Raw genomic sequence first — 8,366 nt, 5'->3', positions numbered from 1 at the left:
GAAGGCCACATGATGTAGAAAAATGATGGTTAAAGAGTTCTGTAATATTGGGAGGACGAGAAGGAGAAGGGGAGGGGGGAATGAGGAGGAGGAGGAGGAGGGAGGAGGAGGAGGAGGAGGAGGAGGAGGAGGAGGAGGAGGAGGAGGAGGAGGAGGAGGAGGAGGAGGAGGAGACGACCTGTTTCAGTCTTGAATATACCTGTGCCAGGCTGTGTGATTTGGGGAAAGTTCTTTCCTGTGAGTTGGATTCCTCTTCCGTCAAAAAGGGAGACCTTTTGAAGAATTGAACTCTTTTTAAAATGAAATCTTACATAGAATATTACTCTGTAAAAGAGAGAAAACAATACTTGATTAATAGAAGGGTGCCCATTGATTCAAATTTATGTCAACAGAACTATCGGGTATTAAGGTCAACTCAGTAGCTTGAAACCAAGCGCTCCAGTGCTCACTTGACTAAAATCTACCCCAACCTCCAAGGGCACCTCAGAACTCTGGGGGAAAGCCATGTACAGGGTTATTTCTCTAGAACACTTCCAACTCTGATACTTTCAGAATGAATACTGCGGGGTCCTGAAAGTGTAGGTATTGTCTTCTTTCCCCTGTGTTCACAGTGTCTTGGAATCCTTTATGTCTGCCTTGGGGCACGTTGGAAAGGACTCACAGCAGCCAGGTCTCTGGGCGCACTGTGTATACCCATTTTCCATTTGGCTACAGTCTTCAGAAGTTTCATGATTGGGTTCCAAAGAGGTGGCCCACATCACAAAGTTTTAGAGGTTGAGTAAAAGAAGAAGTTACCTGAAGAAGAAGTTCAAGAGTGGGCCTGATTTAAACACCACACTTAGCCATAGGTACTGACTGTGTAAATGACACCACCAAGCAAAGCTCTGGATAGTACAGGTTCTTGGTTGTTTTGTGCAGGGCCTTCCTTGAATGGAACACAATTCCAGATCTTCTTAGGAGAATATTAAAGAGAACTTAATAGAATTAGAAAAATGAGGAGCATTTTTGTTGGGTTAATGGTGCAAAATCCAACAGGAATATGAAGGAATATAGTTTAAAAAGAATACGTGATGTATGCTTATATTTTTATTCTTTTCCTTTAGAAATGCAAAAATGTCTTGTCATACTGTCATTCATATTCTTTAAAGTGGCTATATAATAAGTCATTGTGTATATGCATCAAATTTTACTGAACCCATCTTCTTTTGATATAATCTAAGCTCCAGTAATATATATGATTCATGATCTTACAACAGCTATTATTACATACACAGCATCCAACAGAGGTGTAAACACATAAGCACATCTTATTACAGAGGATTTGTGCTACCTTTTAACGTTAACTGGGAGGTGGCAGGGCAGAGTGCTCTGGAATGCTATGACCTCATTTTGCTACCCTTTACCGGTTTTGGTGCTTTCCCAGATCTTTGGTCTGTTGAAGCTAAATGACTTCCTTGAACATGGTGGAAAATGGAGCCAAAAGTTCAGCTGGCCTGGCAGGAGTCTCTTGAGTTATACCCACCAACTAACAGTTACCGATTGGTGACACTCACTTTTTTTTTTTTTTGTTACTGTTGTTCCTTGAACCACTTGAAGCAGTGGCCAGAGATGGCAGACTACTTTTAGAATCCAGGCAGATAATAAAAATCCAGGAAGCCAGCTTCATGTAGGATGACAGATGGCAACTGACACCTAGTTTCAGCGAGGGACCAAAGGGGAAGGTGTGACAGTGGGACTGACTTCTAGAGCTGACTCAATTCTAGCTGCCAAAACTGCCACCTATTAATGGATAAGCCAGGAATTTGGCTTTAAATGAACTCTTCCCAGCATGTACAGAAAAATAATAGAAAGTGCAGAAGCTCTGAGTGCTTACTATGTGTCAGGCAGTGTTCTAAGAGCTTGGACAAGGGCTCCACCGCTAACCAAGAAGCTATTTGAAATTGATACCTTCTGGGAAAGGGAAAATCAGTTTTCACTGTGTATTTCAACCACACTCCAGGGCAGGCCCCATGCCTAGGAGTAATTGGTCAACACTTCATATTGTTGTTGATTCTTTTCTTTGTGAGCATTTTGTTTCCATTTGGATTTTTTTGTCTTTCTGTTTTGTTTTTTAATTTGATTTTAATTTTAATGTTGTGGGGAGGGAGGGTGGGAGGGAAAGAGAATGAACATAAAGTTGGATGGTAGGAAGGATCAGGAGAAATGGGCAAAAACATGATCAAAATATATATTGATTGTATTGATTGTAACCCAGGGAGATAGAGTACTATTGTTTATCTCCATATTACAGATGAGCTAGGGAAGGCTCAGATAATTTAAGCAACATCCATAGAGTCATACAGATCAAGTGGCAGACTCAGAATACAACCCTAGGCTATGTTCTTAACAATTACAATATACAACCACTTACTGTGGTCCCCTAACTGACACGTGAATACTGAAGAAATCATCACTACCAAGCCAGATTAAATGTTGCTGGAAGCCTCCTGAAGAGATCCTGGCTTTAATCTGGAATGAGACCATTGTCATAGACGGTTCTAAAGATCTAAACCCTAGCTAACTCCTTTGCTAGCATTCCTGCCTAGACAAGGTCTGGCTCAGGAGCAAGCCTTTTTTAAGCTGCCATTTAGTCATACTGCCTTCTGTTTCAATTGCTTTTGAGAACGAGGTGAAGGCATAGAGCTGGGTCAGTTGACCTAGCTTTGGGATCTCAAGAGGCCTCAATATTAGAGGCAGAAAGATGCCGGCACTTGATTACTTTCTAATTCTTGGCTTCCTTCTCCTCCTCTCCCTCTTCCTCCTCTTCCTCCTCTTCCTCCTCCTCCTCCTCTTCCTCCTCCTCCTTTTCCTCCTGTTCTTTGATCGTAGTAGGGATGGAACCCAGGACTTGGCAAGTTGCACTGCCATTACATCTTTAGCTTTTGGGTTTTAGGAAGAGGGTTTTGCCAGGTTGTCCAGTCTAGCATGAGCTTCGCTAGGTAACCCAGGCTGACCTTGAATTTGCAGTGATCTTCTTGCCTCTCAAGTGCTGGGATTACAGGCATGTACCACCATGCCTGGCTGGTTCTGACTCTGGTTTGTTGGCATGTTTGTTTGGAGTGGGTGGATCTTTTGGTGTCTGTCAGTCTCAGTTTTCTCACCTGTAAACCCCAACTAGTAATCTCCCCTGCACAGGGTTACTGTGAGACGCAGCAGGACACTGTGTGCACAGAAGCAGTACAAATAGCATATGCTTAGCAGTAGGGCTTGTTTAGAGACAAAAAGATGCCATCTCCTAGGGAAAGTTACAGAGAAATGGAGCCAGGGATGACGAGCTTTGGAGGTAAGGGCTTGGGCAAGTTAACATCTACCATGAGTGCTCCTTTGACAACCATCTCCCTTTGCCATTTGTTTGTTCACTTTCAGTTTTTTAATTTTTCTTACATTCATTTACTTGCGTGTATGCTTGTACGACCACAAACATTCTACAATGAGTGTGGGTGGGTGGAAGGTTTTACCTTCCACTATGGGGTCCTGATGAATCTCAGGTCTCCAGGATTGGTGGCAAGTGCCTTTACCCTCGGAGCTATCTCAAAGACTCTACTTTTATTTTTTTCATATAAATTTACAGGTTCATGTGGTGAGTTCAACAAGACTAAACACACAAACACACACACACACACACACACACAGAGAGAGAGAGAGAGAGAGAGAGAGAGAGGAGAGAGACAGAGAGAGACAGAGAAAGAATATCTTTTCCTCATGAATATCAGGCTCCATAAGAATAAAAAGGTACTTGCTGAAAGTGAGGTTCATTATTGTGGAGAAAATTTGATCATGCATGTCCCCGGCCACTTCGTGATAAGATCAACCAATGTATGATTGCTGAGAATCAACCTCCAGTAAGCAGCAGGAAGGTCAGGAGGGGGCGATATTGGAGGGTAAAGGTAACAGAGTGGAGAACTTCAAAACCTGGTGAATAGGAAGGCAGGCACTTGTTCTTGGCAGCATCCGGTCTCCAGTCTTGTCACAATGTACTCGTGAGTGAAAACCGCTCAAACAGATGCCTCTGAAACCCTTCACAGAGTCCTATTGAGTCTCCCACTGCTCTAGACCTAGTCAGGGCAGCCCACCAAAATGGGGTGGTCACAGTGTGGAGGGCTTTGAATATCAGCTTTTGCTTTCCCCAACCAGTGGGAGCAATTGCTGGAGCAGGAAGTCAGACTAAAGCTCTAGAAGGCACCTGGCCCCGTGCCAGGGCATCTCTTCTTGCGACGGCAGGAGGCTGGAGGCAGGTGTGGAAAGAATGAAGATCTGGGGACAAAATAGCAGACAGGATGATGGATCAGTAGGAGAGAGGATAATAGGAAGGAGTCAGGGAAAATGGAGAGAGGGAAGGAAGAGGAGGAACGGGGAGGGAGGAACAGAGAGGGGGAAAGAGGGAAAGACAGAGAGAGAGAGAGAGAGAGAGAGAGAGAGAGAGAGAGAGAGAGAGAGAGAGAGAGAGAGAGAAAGAGAGAGAAACTGAGACAGACATCATCTAGATCTTTGTGGTGGGGGAGTGGAAGGCACCAAAGGAGTCCCAGATGATAGCTGATTGACTTCTTGCTCTAATCGCCAGGGGGAAAGGCAGGCCATTAGTACAAACAGTGAATTGACCCCTTAGTGGCTTTCTTCCTTCTGCACCAAAAAGCTGCCTATGCAACCCTGTACATCTTTTCATTCCAGCCTGGCTAGACGGGGCGGCCAGCTCCCAAGCTGTGGCTGAGGCTCTGGAGCGCTGAGCTGCATTTCATGGCATGGTTCCGGGAGGCCCCGGCCTTCAGGGGCCTGGAGGCCGGCGCTCCCGCCCAGCCTCCTGCGCCCCGCCCATGCCCCAGCCTCAGCCTGCTTTGGCTTGACAGGGTAGTGGGAAAGCCAAGGCCGCCAGAGGCGGAGGGGAGCAGGCAACTGAGGGCCTGGGTGCGGATGAAGGCGGGAAACGGCCCAGACGCGAGGAAAGCACGAAGTAGTAGAAAGTGGCCAAGGAGGGAAGGCCGGCAGGGCGGACTGCAGCGGACCCCCGCGCCTGGGCCTTGTTCAGCGGCTGAGCCTCCGCCTCCCTGGCGCCTCCCGCCCGGGTAGGAGGAGCCACAGCGCCACCCAGCGGCCGGTGTCGGGGAAAGGCAGTTAGGGCTTTTCCATTGCCCCAGAAGAGCTGGAAGCAGAGTGGTGTAGAGCCTGAGGGAAGCGCCTGGAAGATAGATAGCAAGTGCAAAGGTAGGGGGCAATTTGTGGTTGATTAGCTTTCAAAACCAGACCTTCCGTTCACTTCATCTACAGATCCATGCAGAACGTGGTTTTACTTGAACCTTACCTCAGGTCAGCTGATAATATAGGCTTCTGAATTCAACAATCTTCATGGCTCCCAATGGACCGCGATGTGAAGCCAACCTAGATTTCCTGTTCTGACGACCTTCAAGGCCTTTCATGTTTTTACCTTAGGCAATCTTTCAAGCTCATCCCTTGCCACCCACTCTGTACATTCTAAACCACTTTCTTACCCAAATGAACTACTTACCACCTCCACAATCATTCACTCAGTGGATGTTGACTAAAGCACTAGAGAAATGACAAAGGAAAGAAAACATGACAAAAAAGGTTCTTTTCTTCCTTAAACCTTCCATTCAAATGCAGAGACAACAAACAAGAAAGCAGATGTGAAAACCATTGTCCTGTGTCCACTTATCATTTAAAATAGTTCTGTGCTGTCTAGATGGTATAAAAGGCAGGGTGACATGTTAAAATATTGGGGCAAGAGGGGGACTATTATTCAATGAGTAGTCAAGAGATGCCCTCTGAGAAATTGACTTGTGAGCTGGAACCTCATAATGAAGAGTCAGCCAAGCAAAAATCCGAGGAAGGACATTTGAGGTTGAGGAACTGCAAACATAAACTCAACATAGGTGGGGCCGGAAGGGAGGGAGGTTCTGAGGAGGGAGGGGAAGGCAAGTTGCTTCTGGTTGTAGAGAGCTTGGTGAGCCATGGAGAGTTCTACTGTATTCTATGTGTGATGTGAAACTATGGGAAGTTGCTAGCAAGAGAATATGGGATGCTTTTCATCTTTAGAAATGTTCCACAGGAAGAATACAATGTTAGAGACCGAAAGACTATTTCTCCACTCCTCTTTGAGCATTCCAGCATTTGTTGTCAGTTATCTTGTTGGGCTTTGTCATTTGGATGGGGGTGGGGGGTGGGGATGGGGGTAGGTGGGGGTGGTAAGATGAAATCTCAAAGTTGTTTTGATTTGCATTTTCCTATGTGCTAGGGAGGATGAACATTTTGGAGATATTTCTTAGCGTGTGTGTGTGTGTGTGTGTGTGTGTGTGTGTGTGTGTGTGTGTTGAGAGTTCTCTGTTCAGATACCAGGTTCACTTTTTGAGTGGGTCATCTGTGAGACATCTTTGCCTATGGTCTAAGAGTCACTAGTGGCCTGAACTAGATGACACCAATGGGCATGGAAGACATTGTCAAAATCTACATGCATTTTGAGAGATCTCTGTTTAAGGTTTTCCCCCCTATCCAAGGCAGGAACTCTTGAGAGCAGATGCCATGTTTGAGTAACCTATTGACACTCATCCTACACTCCAAGGCAGTTACCTTCATGAACATTCAGTACTAAGTGAATAGACATCTGTGTGGCCACCACAGTGCATGTGACAGAACCTGTTGCTGTAATGGACTACTGCCGTTTTTTTTACTTATCCCCATGTCTTTTGTGCTAGCAACTGGACCCAAGGTCTTCACTTAGGTTACTTTGCATTGTTATTTAACTATTTAACATCTAATCCCCTCCCTTTGTTTTAGAGATCAATCCTAAAAGGAGAAAAAAAGGATTCTATGAATGTTGGATAGACAGTCAAAGTCATCATAGCATAAAATGCTCACTATTTTGAATCTCAAATAATCTCTTCTTTCCACTTGCCCCAATTGTTTATCCACATCCATTATGCTAAGATCCTTTTGAGCCTCCCATTAATTGTTATAGTATTACAGCACAATGCAAGTGAATATTGGGGTGAAATTGCAAGTCTTAAAAAAGATTCAAGATTTCACCAAGTCAATGGAAATGATATTGGAGACCATCTCTAGTATCACACAGACCCTTGCTAAATGGGGATCTGGCAGAGATAGGCAGGCCAGTTACAACTGGCAAATTGACCTGGGTAATGACAGTATCAAGGTTTCAAAGGGACAACTCAACTCTCAGAGAATTAGAAGAGGTCCTTGGGATAATTGAGGAAGCTCTTGAATTTTACACACAGAACCTTGTCTATGACTGTGCTGCAAAAGCCAACGTTGTGTTCCCATGCACTTTGGTCTGGAAAATTACATTATCCTGCAATGTTTGAGTCATTTTCTTTGTTGTTGTTGTTCATTCTAAGAATTAGTGCACTTGTCCAATTATTTACACATTTTAAATAGAAATCAAGATATTTCCAGCATGTTCAACTTCATTTCCCAGGTTAAAGTCCCAAATCAAGACTTTTCCTTTTCTCTAACTCTATTACACAATGTTGGTTCCCATTTACAATGAAGCCTTTTTCTAGTACCACTTATCCTGGAATAACAAGGACTTCATGTAGCTGCAGTCTTCTCTTCACTGGTGATTGCCAGGCCTGGCTGCACATTAGAACCACTTGTGGAGTTTGTTAACAAAGCCGAAACTAGGACCCTCCTCACTCCACACTAATTAAATTAGACTTTTTGCTGGCAGGGGCCTGTTCTAATACTCTCCAGGTGATTGTAACACAAGGCCAGGGCTTCAAGACACTAATGTCCTCCCCTCTTCATGCTGTGCTGAGATGGAGGCTGGCTGTAGTTCTCTGACCAGAGGGAGAGTGTCAGAGTCTGGGTCTAGACAGACAGGTACACTCAGAGTGGTATTTGCAGGGTAATGCTAGCCTACCTCACGAGTCAAGGGGTGGCATAAAGCTTGTAGAGCTACTTGCTTGGCAATATCATTATGCCCTGTACTCCTTAGATGCATAGTCCCAACCCCTGCACTTTTCCTGTGTAGTAGTATATAGAGACTCTATCTCTCCGTCATATACCCAAGGCCAAGAAAGCCTGCCTTGCTCTGGACATGTGGGAGGCCAAAATGCTAACTGTAAATGTTATAGTAAAGTTTAGAAAGTCATATTGTATGTCTAGAACGTATCCATCCTGCTGTACTGCCCGCATCCAACGCAGTGTGTGACCTGTTGTAATGGCTCCGTAGGTATATTTTGAATGAATGAATGAATGAATGAATGAATGAATAAGTTGAATCCAGACAGAATGTCAAAGCATTACTAAAGTACATGGAAAGATTATTTCCTGCTGGGAGAGGATGTGAAAGCCTTCAA

Source organism: Rattus norvegicus, chromosome X, assembly GCF_036323735.1.
Source record: "Rattus norvegicus strain BN/NHsdMcwi chromosome X, GRCr8, whole genome shotgun sequence".
In the NCBI taxonomy this organism is placed as follows: domain Eukaryota; kingdom Metazoa; phylum Chordata; class Mammalia; order Rodentia; family Muridae; genus Rattus; species Rattus norvegicus.
This window is presented reverse-complemented; position numbering follows the sequence as displayed.